Source organism: Oncorhynchus clarkii, chromosome 12, assembly GCF_045791955.1.
Source record: "Oncorhynchus clarkii lewisi isolate Uvic-CL-2024 chromosome 12, UVic_Ocla_1.0, whole genome shotgun sequence".
Classification (NCBI taxonomy): domain Eukaryota; kingdom Metazoa; phylum Chordata; class Actinopteri; order Salmoniformes; family Salmonidae; genus Oncorhynchus; species Oncorhynchus clarkii.
In genome coordinates, this window is record NC_092158.1 from 32747413 (window position 1) to 32763871 (window position 16459).

At 43.8% G+C, this 16459-nt stretch overlaps 1 pseudogene; it reads right to left on the reverse strand.

The window, feature by feature from the left end:
• Positions 1-1419: 1419 nt before the first annotated feature.
• Positions 1420-15560, reverse strand: LOC139422002 (sialate:O-sulfotransferase 1-like; annotated as a pseudogene).
• Positions 15561-16459: the final 899 nt, after the last annotated feature.

Here is a 16459-nt window from a genome sequence, read left to right on the forward strand (position 1 = left end):
ATGAGTTACAGACTCAGTCTTTGGACAGATGGGTTAATAGTATCGTTGAGGGTTTCGATAGGAAGTGTTTCAACATCTTGACTCAGTGGCTTAGAGCCCACATCACTATGCAAATGCATTGTAACACACCCCCCAAAACTCCACAAATTCTAATTTAAATGATAGGGTTCAATGAGTTGATTATTTTTTCCGTTGCCTTTGTGTGAAATTCTTTATATTCTGTCATCAGCCAAACACAATGGCAGACAGCCAGAGAGTTGCACCATATTTATTTTATAATTAGTCTGTGTTTGTTTTGTTCCACAACTATGCCGCTAATCTACATAAGCAGATGCCAGTCCTGCCGTCTGTCTGTGCATGGATCCAGCTTTTAGATTCATTAATATGACCAATTGTTTGTTTGTCTATCTTCAAATACCTTTCTGGCCATTATCTTCCCAATGTGTTGACTTGGTGTTTGCAGTAACAGACTGAACATTAAGCATGCAATTAAAAATTATAATTTGGTAAAATATCTTGCACTCAAGTGTCCATATTCTATTCTCAAGCGGTACACTTTCCCCTATAAACATGGGAAAGCTACTAGACCAAATTAGACCAAAGCTATTAGACCAGCCACAATTTGTACAAGATATGGTACAGTACAGTACATGTCACTTTACGTCTCTCAGAGAAATGGAAGCCACTTACAACTACAAACAAACAAAAAAGCCTGCATAAGACCAGACACCTCAGTTTCACTACCCACTGACTACCACAACAAGATATGAGTCAACCATGAGTCAATCATTCAACCAATAATGAAAAACCTGACAATAGAGCTAAACATAGGACATTTAATTAGCAAAAGTCCAATACAACAACCAGATTACATTGCTGGATGGCATGTTTTCTGTTTAACCGCCCTCAATCAGTAAAACTGATATTAAACATGACAAAAATCCCAAACAAATTCAAACAACCTAATGATTCCAATACAAGCTAAAGGCCTCACAGTCTACAATGCTTGATTGAATTGTTTGTGCAGACAGGCAATTGTTCCATACTCCATATGCCTGCAGTAAAAAGGGGAATGTGTCACCTTCAGCAAGAGCTGTAATGTTCAGCAATGTTTTCATCCCAGTGAAACTGACAGTTCACACTAAAGTCTAACTCGATGTTACAGCCATTCACAGTGGGTTGGCAATGTCAAGTGCATCATTGGTGTGTTCATACAGTCACTTTCCCTCTGAGCCACTCTTCTGGAAATGTTTTGTAGCTGACAGAATTCTTCAACACATCTAAAAACCTTCACCCAACCATGCTAATTAGTTGGCTGGAGAACTCCCCTTGGAGTGGTGGCAGAGATTGCACCTTCCCACTTTGTTTGTTGTCATGTCCTTTCAGGCTGTAGTGTGGATGAGCTGGTGATCATCTGGGTTAGTATTTGTGTGGCAGGCCGTTGTAGTTCCTGTCCCTCAGGGCCTGGTCCACCGTGAGGATGTAGGAATCGATGGTGCTCCTCATCTCTGTGGTAAAGGGGTCGAAGGAAGGTCGCTGGGCCCCCCCAGAGCGTTTGAAGTGTCCTTCCTGGTTGCTTTTAGCACACATCAGCCTCTCCTCCATCATGGTGGCGTTGAGGAACAAGGTGAGGAGGCGGAGCTGGGGGAAGAGCGCCCTCTGCAGGTCCTCGTAGTGTACCACCAGCAGGCGACGGCCAAACTGCAGCCAGCTCAGAGCGTGGGACGCCCACCAGGGGGCGTAGCTGTCAACAAACTCTGGCCATTCTGAAGTAAACAGAGGAGAGGGGGGAAATAGGTACACTTTATATACAAAAGTATGTGGACACCCCTTCAAATTAGTGGATTCAGCTATTTCAGCCACACCCGTTGTGTATAAAATTGAGCACACAGCAATGCAATCTCCATAGATAAACATTCGTAGTAGAATGGCCTTACTAAAGAGCTCAGTGACTTTCAATGTGGCACCATCATAGGATGCCACCTTTCCAACAAGTCAGTTCATCAAATTTCTGCTCTGCTAGAGCTGCCTGGTCACCTGTAAGTGCTGTTTTTGTGAAGTGGAATCTTCTAGGAGCAACAAAATGTTAGGCCACACAAGCTCACAGAACTAGACCGCAGAGTGCTGAAGAGCGTAGAATGTAAAAATCGTCTGTCTTCAGTTGCAACACTCACTACCGAGATCCAAACTGCCTCTGGAAGCAATGTCAGCACAATAACTGTTCATCGGAAGCTTCGTGAAATGGGTTTTCACGCAGCCGCACACAAGGCTGAGATTACAATGAACAATGCCAACAGTCAGCTGGAGTGGTGTAAAACTCATTGGACTCTGGAGCAGTGGCACGAGGACCGAGCATGCCACCATTCTCATCGACGGGGCTGTAGTGGAGCAGTTTGAGAGCTTAAAATTCCTTGGAGTCGACATCACCAACAAACTAACATGGTCCAAGCACACCAAGACAGTTGTGAAGAGGGCACGACAAAACCTATTCCCCTTCAGGAGACTGAAAAGATTTGCATGGGTCCTCAGATCCTCAAAAGGTTCTACAGCTGCACCATCGAGAGCATCCTGACCGGTTGCATCACTGACTGGTTATGGCAACTGCTCGGCCTCCGACCGCAATGCACTACAGAGGGTAGTGGTATAGAAGTCTGCCATCCAGAACCTCTATACCAGGCGGTGTCAGAAGAAGGCCCTAAAAATGGTCAAAGACTCCAGCCACCCTAGTCATAGACTGTTCTCTCTGCTACCGCACGGCAAGCGGTACTGGAGCACCAAATCTAGGTCCAAGAGACTTCTAAACAGCTTCTACCCTCAAGCCATAAGACTCCTGAACATATAATCAAATTGCTACCCAGACTATTTACTTTGCCCCCCCCCCTTTTTTAAGCTGCTACTCTGTTATTATTTATGCATAATCATTTTAATGACTCTAACTACATGTACATATTACCTCAATAACCTTGACTAACCAGTGCCTCCGCACATTGACTCTGTAACGGTACCCCTTGTATATACGTAGCCTAGCTATTGTTATTTTACTGCTGCTCTTTAATTATTTGTTACTTTTATTTATTTTGGGAGGGGGGGTATTTTTTTTAAACTGCATTTTTGGTTAAGGGCTTGTAAGTAAGCATTTCACTTTAACGTCTACACCTGTTGTATTCGAATTGAATTGAATTGAAAAGCTTCACCATCTGGTAGTCCGACAGATGAATCGTAGTGCCAACTGTAAAGTTAGTGGTCTGGGGCTGTTATTCATGGCTCGGGCTAGGCCCTTTAGTTCCAGTGAAGGGAAATCTTAACGCTACAGCATACAATGACATTCTAGATGAATGGTGCTGCCAACTTTGTGGCAACAGTTTGGAAAAGTGCCTTTCCTGTTTCAGCATGGTAATGTCCCCATGCACAAAGCGATGTCCATACAGAAATGGTTTGTCGAGATCGGTGTAGAAGAACATGACTTGCCTGCTCAGAGCCCTGACCTCAACCCCATCAAACCCCTTTGGGATGAATTGGAACGCTGACTGCGAGCCAGGCCTAATCACCCAACATCAGTGCTCGACCTCACTAATGCTCTTGTGGCTGAATGGAAACAAGTATCTGCAACAATAGTGGAAAGCCTTCCCAGAAGAGTGGAGGTTGTTATTCCAGCAAGGGGGGGGGGGGGGGGGGCAACTGCATATTAATGCCCATGACTTTGGAATGAGAAGTTCGATGAGAAGGTGTCCACCCAGTTTTGGTAATGTAGTGTATCTTATCAATGTGCGATGTGTGGAGACTATGCTGACATCTCACGTCCAGAGTCTATGCAGCGAGGTATAGCAGCTGATGTGAACATTTGTCACCAGTCATGAACGTCTGTTTGAAATAGACTTTTGTTCAAGGCAAACAGTTTACAAAAATCCCCAAATCTCATTGTGTTGTTTGAATATGCCTTAATCATTTTGCATTCCTTAGTTGCCACATAACCCCCAGTCCATTTCCCTAAACACTGAGCTGTGCTTGTTGTGTGGTGTTACCTTTGCTCCTCCACTGTGCGTCTGTGGCATAGCCCAGGTGTCCAGCACACTTCCGGTTGAACTCTGCCATGAGGGAACGGTAGGGGTTACGGATCAGCAGGATGGCAGAGTCAAACATCTCTATTTCTCTCTGACCACTCTCATGTGTCTTAACACAGATGCTACGCCCACTCTTCCAGTAGTCCTTCTCCCCTTTGAAACCTGGTAGAAAAACCCAAATACCCAAGATGATCAAACATCTGAAAACTTATGCGTCACAGAGCATTCAAGCTGTTATTGCCATTTGTAAGTACTGTACAAGTGCATTCATTGGAAATTCTCTATGAGAGCTCCATGGTATAACAATTTTTAGTGCATACTTAAAAACATGCAATGATACATTTCAGTAGAGAAACATCAAGCATTCACAGTATGTGCTATTATCCATCACAACACCTGAGCTGTGTTCACAGCCTCACCTCTATTGTAAAGCGTGCTATCGAAGTAGAAGCTGCCAGTGTAGTAGCCCGTCACGAGCTCAATCAGGTGGCGTACCCAGGTGTTGCCAGCTCCGGGGAAGCTGGAGAGAGCCACCAGGGAGGTAGACCTCTCAGGCAGAAATGTCCTCTCTTTGCACCTAGAGTCTGAATGAGGCAGAACCAGCAGAGTTGAACATCGCCATAAAAACACGCCATTGATCTATCTCTGAGATACTGTATTGTAGCATGCTATTGCTAAGAGTTTAATTACAGTTGCAGTGAAGTATAAAGTCCATATATTTTTTTAATGGTTGAAAACTTGGACTGTAGTATCGGTGAAACTAAAGGTTATTCAAGGCTCTCACCAAGTACAGGTGTCTGGTAGATCTGGTAGTAGTCTTGGTCAGACGGGGAAGTGGAGATGGAGGCATCAGTGTGTTCTGTGCCATTAGTCTCCAGACATGGCTGGTCCAGTGGCAGACGTTGACTCAGTCTAAACAGAAACGAGGCCCAGACGCAGTAACAATGTGGCTTCCTCAACACAGCCAGTGGGAGCTCCTGCAGTAGAAACCGAACCAGGATCAATAAAAAACATCAGAGGCATAACTTCAAGCAGTAATTTACAGTGCAAGGAATATGACTGGTCACTCATTCCTCCTCTGGTGGATTGGATGTGATTTTACCCTTGGGTGACATGATAGGTGGGTTATATAAGATGTCTGAACCACTCCTGCTCCATTTTCTTTGATTCCTTTTTTTCTAAAGTTCAGATGTTTTTTGCACAAGTTGTCTTAGTGTTTTCCTATTCAATATTGTATAGCCCCAGTATAGCCCCCATCACCTCCACACAATATGGAATTACAATTTCTATCGAGACTGACTCTGGAGAGAGGCAATTGTGTTATATGCTGGTACAGTTCTCTTCGTTTATTGACACTGGGCACTGGAAGATATGCTAATGTAAAAACACACAAAGCACAAAAGTACACACCCGTACAGAGGGAATAGGCTAAATCAAATACACTATTATCATCACTTAGACACGGCTGTGATATTTCTTCCAGACATTTGTGTGTAGAGCAGAACAGAGCAGAGGACCACCTCACCCAACATCCTAGGCCCACTACAATTCGCATATCTCCCCAACTGATCCACAGATAACGCAATCACCATTGCACTGCACACTGCCCTATCCCACCTGGACAAGATAAATATTTATGTAAGAATGCTGTTCTTCGGCTACAGCTCAGCCTTCAACACCATAGTGCCCTCCAAGCATTATTACGCTCAGGGCCCTGGGTCTGAACCCCTTCCTGTGCAACTGGGTCCTGGACTTCCTGACGGGCCGACCCCAAGTCGTGAAGGTAGGCAACAACACCTCCACGCGTGCTCAGCCCCCTCCTGTACTCCCTGTTCACCCATGACTGTGTGGCCACACATCTCCAACTCAATCATCAAGCTGCTGACGACACAACAGTGGTAGGCCTGATTACACACCTTGATGAGACAGCCTACAGCGAGGAGATGAGAGCCCTGGCAGAGTGGTGCTAGGATCATAACCTCTCCCTCAACGTCAACAAAACGTAGGAGCTGATAGTGGATTACAGAAGACAACAGAGAGAGCACGCCCCCATCCACATCGATGGAGACGCAATGGAGAGGGTCAAAAGCTTCAGGTTCCTCGGCGTGCACATTACTGACAACTGGAAATGGTCCCTTCACACAGACAGCATGGTGAAGAATGTGCAACAGCTCCTCTTCAACCTCTGGAGGCTGAATGAATTTGGCTTGGCCCAGAAGACCCTCAAAAACTTCTACAGATGCACCATTGAGAGCATTCTGTCGGGCTTTATCACTGCCTGGTAAGGCAATTGCACTGTCTGCAACTGCAGGGCTCTCCAGAGGCTGGTACAGTCAGCCCAATGCATCACCAGTGGCACACTGCCTGTCCTCCAGGATATCTACAGCACCCGGTGTCACAGGAAAGCCAAGAACATCATCAAGGACCTCAGCCACCCGAGTCACCCCGCTACCATCTAGAAGGCGGAGACAGTACAGGTTCATCAAAGCTGGGACCGAGAAGCTGAGAAACAGCTTCTGTCTCCAGGCCATCAGACTGTTAATCAGTCACCACTAGCCGGCCTCCCCCCAGTGCCCTGAACCTCAGTCACTGTTCTAGCCAGATGCACTGTCAACTGTGCGACCTTATATAGACAGGTGTGTGCCTTTCCAATTTATGTCCAATCAATTGAATTTACCACAAGTGGACTCAAATTAAGTTGTAAAAACATCTCAAGGATGATCAATGGAAACAGGATGCATATGAACTCAATTTCGAGTCTCATAGCAAAGGGTCTGAATAATTATGTAACTAAGGTATTTTCGTTTATTTTTATTTTTATAAATTTGCTAAAATGTCTAAAAACCTGTTTTCGTTTCATCATTATGGGGTATTGTGTGTAGATTGATGAGGAAAATATGTAATTTAATCCATTTTAGAATAAGGCTGTAAAGTAACAAAATGTGGAAAAAAGGAAGGGGCCCAAATACTTTTGGAATGCACTGTAAATATACTATATTCTATTCATGGCTCATTCTACAGAACTACTCCTGTACACAACTTTCTATTCATATACTGTTCACACTGTATATACACACCATTATAAGTACATGTACAGTACCAGTCAAAGGTTTGGACACACCTACTCATTGAAAGGTTTTTCTTTATTTTTACTATTTTATACATTGTAGAATAATAGTAAAGACATCAACTAGGAAATAACAGATATGGAATCATGTAGTCAATTTAAAAAAGTGTTAAACAAATCAAAATATATTTTATATTTGATTCTTCAAATAGCCACCCTTTGCCTTGATGACAGCTTTGCACAATATTGGCATTCTCTCAACCAGCTTCATGACCTGGAATGCATTTCAATTTGCAAAATGGCTCTGACAGAGAGGGCTGCCTCGCTTTTAGTCCTTAGGAAGTGTTGCAGTATTTTGTCGTTTTATGTATTATTTATTACATTGTTATCCCAGAAAATCTTAAGTGTTATTACAGACAGCCGGAAAAACTATAGGATATCAGAGCGGCGTCAACTTTCCAGCACTACGACCAGGAATACGATTTCCCCGTAGCAGACCCTTTCTTCGCACCACCCAGGGCATTTGAAATGATCCCAGAGGACGACCCAAAACAACGACACCGGAGGTGAGGGAGTCGGAGCGGTCTTCTAGTCAGACTTAGGAGGCACGCACACCACCCACCACTTCTGAGTATATAACTCACTAATTTCCAGTCCCTAGATAACAAAGTAGACGAGATCAGGTCAAGGATTGCTTTCCAGAGACATCAGGGATTGTAACGTACTCTGTTTCATGGAAATATGTCTCTCTCAGGATATGCTGTCGGAATCAGTACAGCCACATGGATTCTCAGTGCATCGTGCCGAAAGGAATAAACATCTCTCCAGGAAGAAGATGGGCGGGGATGTATGTTTCATGATTAACGACTTATGGTGTAATTGAAACAACATACAGGAACTCAAGTCATTTTGTTCACTTGACCTTGAATTCCTCACAATAAAATGCCAAACGTATTATCTCCCAAGAGAATTCTCTATGGTTATTGTCACAGCCGTGTATGTCCCCCTTCAAGCAGATACCACGATGGCCCTCAAGGAACTTCACTAGACTTTACGCAAACCATATATCCTGAGGCTGCATTTATTGTAGCTGGGGATTTTAACAAAGCAAATTTGAGGAAAAGGTTACCTAAATTCTATCAGCATATTGACTGTAGCACTCGTGCTGGAAAAACACTGGACCAATGTTACTCTAACTTTTGGGATGCATATTAGGCCCTCCCCCGCCCTCCTTTCGGCAAATCTGACCACGACTCCATTTTGCTCCTCCCTTCCAATAGGCAGAAACTCAAACAGGACGCACCCATGCTAAGGACTATTCAATGCTGGTCTGACCAATTGGACTCCACGCTTCAAAATTGTTTTAATCACGCAGACTGGGATATGTTCCGGGTAGTCTCTGAGAATAATATGGATGTGTACACCGATACGGTCACTGAGTTTATCAAGAAGTGTATAGGAGATGTTGTACCCACTGTGATTATTAAAACCTACCCTAACCAGAAACCGTGGATAGATGGCAGCATTCGCGCAAAACTGAAAGCACGAACCACGAATCATGGCAAGATGACTGGGAATATGGCAGAAAGAAACAGAGTAGTCGTTCCCTCCGCAAGGCAATCAAACATGCAAAACGTCAATATCGAGACAAAGTGGAGTCGCAATTCAATGGCTCAGACACAAGATGTATGTGGCAGGGTTTACAGACAATTACGGACTACGACGTCTTGTTGCCAGAAAAGCTAAACACGTTCTTTGCCCACTTTGTGGATAAAACAGTGCCACCGACGCGGCCAGCTACCAAGGACTGTCGGCTCTCCTTCTCCGTGACCGACGTGAGTAAGACGTTTAAACATGTTAACCCTCGCAAGGCTGCCGGCCCAGATGGCATCCCTTGACGTGTGCTCAGAGCATGTGCTAACCAGCTGGCTAGTGTGCTAACCAGGTGGCTGGTGTGTTTACAGACATATTCAATCTCTCCCTATCCCAGTCTGTTGTCCCCCCATGCTTCAAGATGGCCACCACTGTTCAAGTACCCAAGAACGCAAAGTTAACTGAACTAAATTACTATCGTCCCGTAGCACTCACTTCTGTCATCATGAAGTGCTTTGAGAGACTAGTCAAGTATCATATCACCTCCACCTTACCTGTCACCCTAGACCCACTTCAATTTGCTTACTGCACCAATAGGTCCACAGATGATGCAATTGCCATCACACTGCCCTATCACATCTGGACAAGAGGAATGTAAGAATGCTGTTAATTGACTATAGCTCAGCATTCAACACCATAGTACCCATTAAGCTTGAGGCCCTGGGTCTCAACCCCGTCCTGTGCAATTGGGTCCTTGACTTCCTGATGGCCCGCCCGCATGTGGTGAAGGTATGAAACAACATCTCATACTTTTCTGATCCTCATCACAGGGGCCCCACAAGGGTACGTTCTCAGCCCCCTCCTGTACTCCTTCTTCACCCATGACTGCGTGGCCATGTACGCCTCCAACTCAATCATCAAGTTTGCAGACTACACAACAGTAGTAGGCTTGATCACCAACAACGACGACACAGCTTACAGAAGTGGTGAGGGCTCTTGGAGTGTGGTGTCAGGAAAATAACCTCTCTCTCAACGTCAACAAAACAAAAGGAGATGATCGTGGTAGCAACCACCTATCCACATCGACAGGACAGCAGTGGAGAAGGTGGAAACAGCAATCACTAGCACAGAGAGGCTGCTGCCTATATACAGACTTGAAATCATTTGTCACTTTAATAAATGGAACACTAGACACTATAATAATGCCAATTTAACAATGTGTACATACCTTGCATTACTCATCTCATTACTCATCTCATGTATATACTGTATTCTATACTATCTATTGCACTATCTATTGCATCTTAGCCTATGCTGCTCTGACATTGCTCATCCATATTTTTATACATTCTTATTCCATTTCTTTACTTCGATGTGTGTGTATTAGGTTTTTGTTGTGGAATTGTTAGATATTACTTGTTATATATTGCTGCACTGTCGGAACTAGAAGCACAAGCATTTCGCTACACTATGTTAACCATGTATATGTTACCAATAAAATTTGTTTTGATTTGGAATTAGCAGGTGTGCCTTGTTAAATGTACATTTTTGGAATTTCTTTCCTTCTCAATGCGTTTGAGACAATCAGTTGTGTTGTGACAAGGTATACAAAAAAATAGCCCTATTTGGTAAAAAGACCAAGTCCTTATTATGGCAAGAACAGCTTAAATAAGCAAAGAGAAACAACAGTCCATCATTATTTTAAGACATGAAGGTCAGTCAATCCAGAACATTTCAAGAACTTTGAAAGTTTCTTCAAGTGCAGTTGCAAAAACCATCAACTGTTCAGAAGAGACTGCTTGAATCAGGCCTTAATGATCGATTTGCTGCAAAGAAACCACTACTAAAGGACACCAATAAGAAGAAGAGACTTACTTGGGCAAACAAAAAAAAGCAAAAAAAAGCAATGGATATTGACTGGTGGAAATCTGTCCTTTAGTCTGATGAGTCCAAATTTGAGATTTTTGGTTCTAACCGTCGTGTCTTTGTGAGATGCAGAGTAGGTGAACAGATGATCTCTGCATGTGTGGTTCCCACCTTGAAGCATGGAGGAGGTGTGATGTGTGGGGGTGCTTTGCTGGTGACACTGTCAGTGATTTATTTTGAATTCTAGACATACTATACCAGCATGGCTACCACACCGTTCTGCAGCGATACGCCTTCCGACCTCGTTTGCGCTTAGTGGGACTATCATTTTTTTCAACAGGACAATGACCCAACACATCTGGAGGCTGACAAGTGCTCAGCATATGTGGGAACTCCTTCAAGACTGTTGGAAAAACATTCCAGGTGATGCTGGTTGAGAGAATGCCAAGAGTGTGCAAAGCTGTCATCAAGGCAAAGGGTGGCTGCTTTGAATAATCTAAAATCTAAAATCTATGAAACACTTTTTTGGTTATTACTTGATTCCATATGTGTTATTTCATAGTTAGGATGTCTTCACTACTATTCTACAATGTAGAAAATAGTACAAAATAAAGAAAAACCCTTGAAAGAGTAGGTATGTCCAAACATTTGACTGGTACTGTATACTATATATTTAAATTCCTGTCTCTGACATTGCTTGTACTGATATATATATATATTTTTAAACTGCACTGTTGGAGTTAGAAGCACAAACATTTTGCTGCACCTGAGATAACATCTGCTAATCTGTGTACGTGACCAATAAACTTTGATTTGATTTGATTTGACCCAACTGATGCACCCATTCAGCGTGAAGGACTGATTCCAGAGCCCATCTATTTCTCCTTAGAGGGACATTAAACCTTAAACAGTCAAATGGTGTTCCAGGCGCTCAATCACACAGAGCCATGCCATTCCCATCTCCCATCTCCAGGGAGCAGAGACAGAGACATGATCGATGATACCTCACTCCTAGGTCTGTATGAGGAAGACTGGGGTCTGGGCTGGTAGTGAAGATGAAATAAATGGTTCAGTGGTTTTCAGAGTTTCTTTTTGGGAACAGAATCAAACCTTATCTGTGCAGGTCTCGATGCAGGTCTGTGAAGTGGAGTTTGGTTGAAAGGAGTAGACAGGGAAGGTGTTGGTGGTGTTCTTTGGAACCTTGAAGCAGCCACCGTAGCGGACGTTTCTGACTATGAGTAGAACAGAGGTAAGCAGACATCAGACCACATCTTATAAACATAGCTACATTCCTTGAATGTATTTCTCTGTTTCTCTGTACTGGTAATGGCAAATGATCTACAAGCATAGTCTTACACTGCCAAGCTTAAAGTAAACATTGGCCATAGAAATATATCTATTATCAACTTAACAAATTGCTAAATCAAATTTTCACATCAAATTGTATTTTGTCACATGCTTCGTAAACAACAGGTGTAGACTAACAGTGAAATGCTTACTTACAGGAACTTCACAACAATGCAGTGACATGTTTAAAAAATAATAGAAAAATAGAAACAATAACACAAGGAATAAATACACAATGGGTAATGATAACTTGGCTATATACACGGGGTGACCGAGTTGATGTGCAGGGGTACAAGGTAATTGAGGTACATATAGGTATAGATAAAGTGACTAGGCAATAGGATTTCTCTCCCAGGCTGATACAGAGAGACTCATCCATGCTTTTATTACAAACATGCTTGACTGCTGTAATGCTCTCCTGTCTGGGCTACCCAAGAAAGCCATTGGCCATTGCAAAACATACAGAATGCTGCAGCACACATTACACCGGTTTCAAGGTCTCTGCACTGGCTGCCTGTAAGTTGAGAATTAATTTGAAGATTCTTCTATTTAAATCAATCCACGATTGTGCACCCCAATACATGTCAGACATGCTTTTAAGTGATGTACCCAGTAGGTCCCTTAAGTGCTCTGGCACTGGCCTTTAAACTATCCCAAAGCCTTGGACCAAGAGGCTTGGCAAGGCAGCATTTAGTTACTATGTCCCCAGCCTCTGGAATAGCCTGCCAGAGAACCTGATGGAGGCCGAAACTGTGGACATTTTTTAAATAAATCTTAAAACACACCTTTTTAGCTTTGTTTTCCTTAGGGTGCTTTTTAGTCATTCAGTTTTTATTGTTATTCTTTAGTTTTTTGTCCTCTTATGTTTGTGTAGTAAATATTTTCATAGTTTTAATTAGTTTTTTCCCGTGAAACACATTGTGTTGCATTCCATATCTGAAATGTGCTGTAGAAATAAAGCTTGATGTGATTTGATTAGGCAACATGCTAGATAATAAACAGTAATGGCAGTGTATGTGATGACTCAAAAGACAATACAAAAAGGGTCAATGCAGATAGTCTGGGTAGCTATTGGTTAATTACTCTCTGAAGCACCTTGCGATCAGAAGCAGTTGCCATACCAACAGGTGATGAAACTAGTCAAGATGCTCTCAATGGTGCAGCTGAAGAACCTTTTGATTATCTGAGGGCCCATTCCAAATCATGAAGTAGATTTCCTCCCCTAAATTGAGGTTAGTGTTAGCTGTTCTGATGATCATAGGAAACAACGGCGGAAACATTACGTACAAAAAAGTTAAGATCAGCGCAAAAGAAATACACAAAATAGCACAATTGGTCAGGAGCCCGTAAAATGGCCGCTATTCCTTCCAATGCCATGCTTGCATAGTCCTCTGGCTATGGCTGATATAATGTACAGTAAGCATTAGTAAAGCACTGGTCTCTCTTGACACTGTTGGTCAACGCTCACGAGATGTGGTTCTGGGTTCAGAGATTAGTCAAGTTTTACAGCCGTTCAATCAGCCAGTGCTCTATCCAGATTGAATGTACTTACATTTCCTCTGTCCTGGGAGCTGTTCCTCCACCTTGTAGATGGAGAGGCGCCCCACACCCCCACAGGGGACTCCTCTCTCGCCCCTCTCCCCCCTGCAGACTAGGCTACAGTCCTCCTCCTGGGACCGCGAGCTGCTGATGTGGTTACCACAGTGACATTCTGCTCCGTACTCCAGACCTGCAAATCGGTACCCACTGCAGAGAGGAGACAAGCACATATGTCACAGACACACACACACACACACACACACACACACACACACACACACACACACACACACACACACACACACACACACACACACACACACACACACACACACACAGAGACACACACAGACCCTCTCACCTCAGTGCCTTAGCCCAGGGCTGTCTTTAACCATCATCAGCCTTGGGATAATTTGCCCCAAAAGACACCAGATTGCATAACCCCAGGCCAGCATGTGAAAAAATACTAAACATTTTAATTGAATCAATCAGGGCAGGCAGTGGAGAAGCACAGCATTCATTGCTCTGTGGTGCTGGCTGGTAACAGTTTTCACCATTGACTAGATCACAGTAATTGCTCTGGGTGGATGATGGAGGTCCTTTCTAATCCCAAGGGCGACATGAGTCATCCTACCTCAAGTATCTTTATCCTCTCTCTTTGGAAAGAGAGGACCTATTCAAAATGACCTTTTTGCATTTGCTTTGAGCTCCACCAAAAATTTCCCAGACTTTTATTTGTGCTTTATTTCAACGATGACAGCTAAAAGCATGACTCTACTCTCCATGTGGGTGGAGGAAAGGCTGAGCAGGCATAGGATTCTGGTAGAATATCATGCCAGCAGTCCACATTGATTAATTCTGTTTGCTTTGGCTATTTGTTTTTGTGGCAATCATTTCCTGTGTCTAAACGTACTGTGGGATATTGCACTGCTAACTGTTTTGGCATAAATTGATTTATACAGTTTTGTCATTAATTTGAATGTATACTAACACTCCTCAAATACCCATTATATTTTATTCTGCATCTCTAACGCAGATCTGGCTTCCACTAGACAGACACACACACACACACACACACACACACACACACACACACACACACACACACACACACACACACACACACACACACACACACACACACACACACACACACACACACACACACACACACACACACACACACACACACACACACACACCACCATTCTTCCCCATTGGAACACAGGATCTATTCATCCCATCGACTGAGACAGAATAATTAACCAAATAGCCAAATAGCCGCAGCTCTCCATGGTTCCAGACTCATTACCTTTCTGAGCAGGTGTCTTGACACAAAGAGCTGGTCATTTTGCGCAGGTCATACAACACGGTTCCCCCCAGGGCTTGATCATTGGCATCATGCATGAAGCAACCCATGTAGGTCCCTTGCCATGTCAAAACAAAGCAGTTAATGAAAAGCCATATTATATCCATTCAAACAACAATATTAACAATTTAGTACAACACACTATTGAGAATTGATGGTAATACAGGTTTGCAGCAGATTTTAGGCTCTCAGTCCTGTCACTGAGTCTGGAACAAATACTATTTAAACCAGGTCTGGTATGCAGTCAGCAGTTAAACTACACCTATGTTGGCAATAAAGTATACAATGTTGCAGTGGGTAGGTGGTACCTTTGTGCCTGGTATTGCTTTGTAGGGGACCCCTCTGCTCCTGTGCGTCTGGCATCAGACCGTGGAACCAGCGGCGGTGCAGATGTTGAACCCTCAGGTGCCGGGATGTGGGCCAGTGCCGCCCCATCTTGATGCCCATTCCACCACCCAACATGCCCTGGGGGAGCTGCCCATCTGGAGCGTGCCCTCATGTCCAGGCCGGGGGCAGCCCTCACGGCTGTGGGAGGCGCTGGCAATGCCATGAGAGAAGAGAGGCTGGCGCTGCCTGGTGGCTGGGTGGTCCTCAGGGTCAGGCTGGAGCGCTGCAGCAGCAGAATGCTCCCTGCCATCAGGTAGGCGATACCCAAGAAGAGGAGGAGCATGTGAGCTCGCCGCAGGAAGCAACGCAGCCTGTAGAGGGGCGTGGCCATTCCCAATGTCCAGCTGTTGGCTATTTGATCCTTAGTGAGCCACCATTCCAGAGAGAGGAGTGAGGGATCTACAGCTTCATTATAACCTCATCAGTCCAGTGACAGTAGGTAGGCTACCTGGCTGCAGCTTCAGATGGTTAATGAGGCTCCACGCTTAATAGCCATGCCTCTGGACAGGAGACCAAAAAGACCACTGTGTAATCAGATCCCTCAGATGAGTCACAGCAGCGCCCGACTTTACAGTAATCTCCAAGGCAACAGAACAGCCAGCAAACCCTGGAAGCCAATAGTTTCACCTAGGGCAACAAAATATAAGCAAATAAGATTTTAATTGGCAGAATATAATTATCTTTGTATACAACCCCTATAGAATATACAAGGGAAACGTATATACAATAGCTTTGTGGATTAGATCTACAGTTCATGTTGACATTTGTATTTCTGTTCTAGAGCAGTGAGCATAAAGTAATTTCCCTTGCTATTTGTTGTTTGTCTTTCCTCTGAACCTGGTGTGCCATTATATCTGGTGTCAGAGGGTGTGTGGGAAGAGGTTATCTTCCTGTTAGCTACAGAACAGTTTCTTAGCTTTACGCTTGTCTTGGCTTAGAAAATATCCATCATTCTGCTTCAATTACACTGGCAGCATGACAGCATCACAGCACCATCTGTATTATGTTCTTGTTTCCCTGACTTTCCTCAGTGTGTTGGTACATTTGTAAAGCTCCACAGACATGGGTTTGTGAACCATCTTTTGACGATTTGTACCATATCAAACCAATTATGTTTAAGCGGCAACTCGGATTGAGAGTTATGGAAATTAGTGATTTTCAAAAGCATTTTCAATTGGATTTGTGACCCACATCAAAAGCATTAAAGGGATAGTTCACCCAAATTACAAA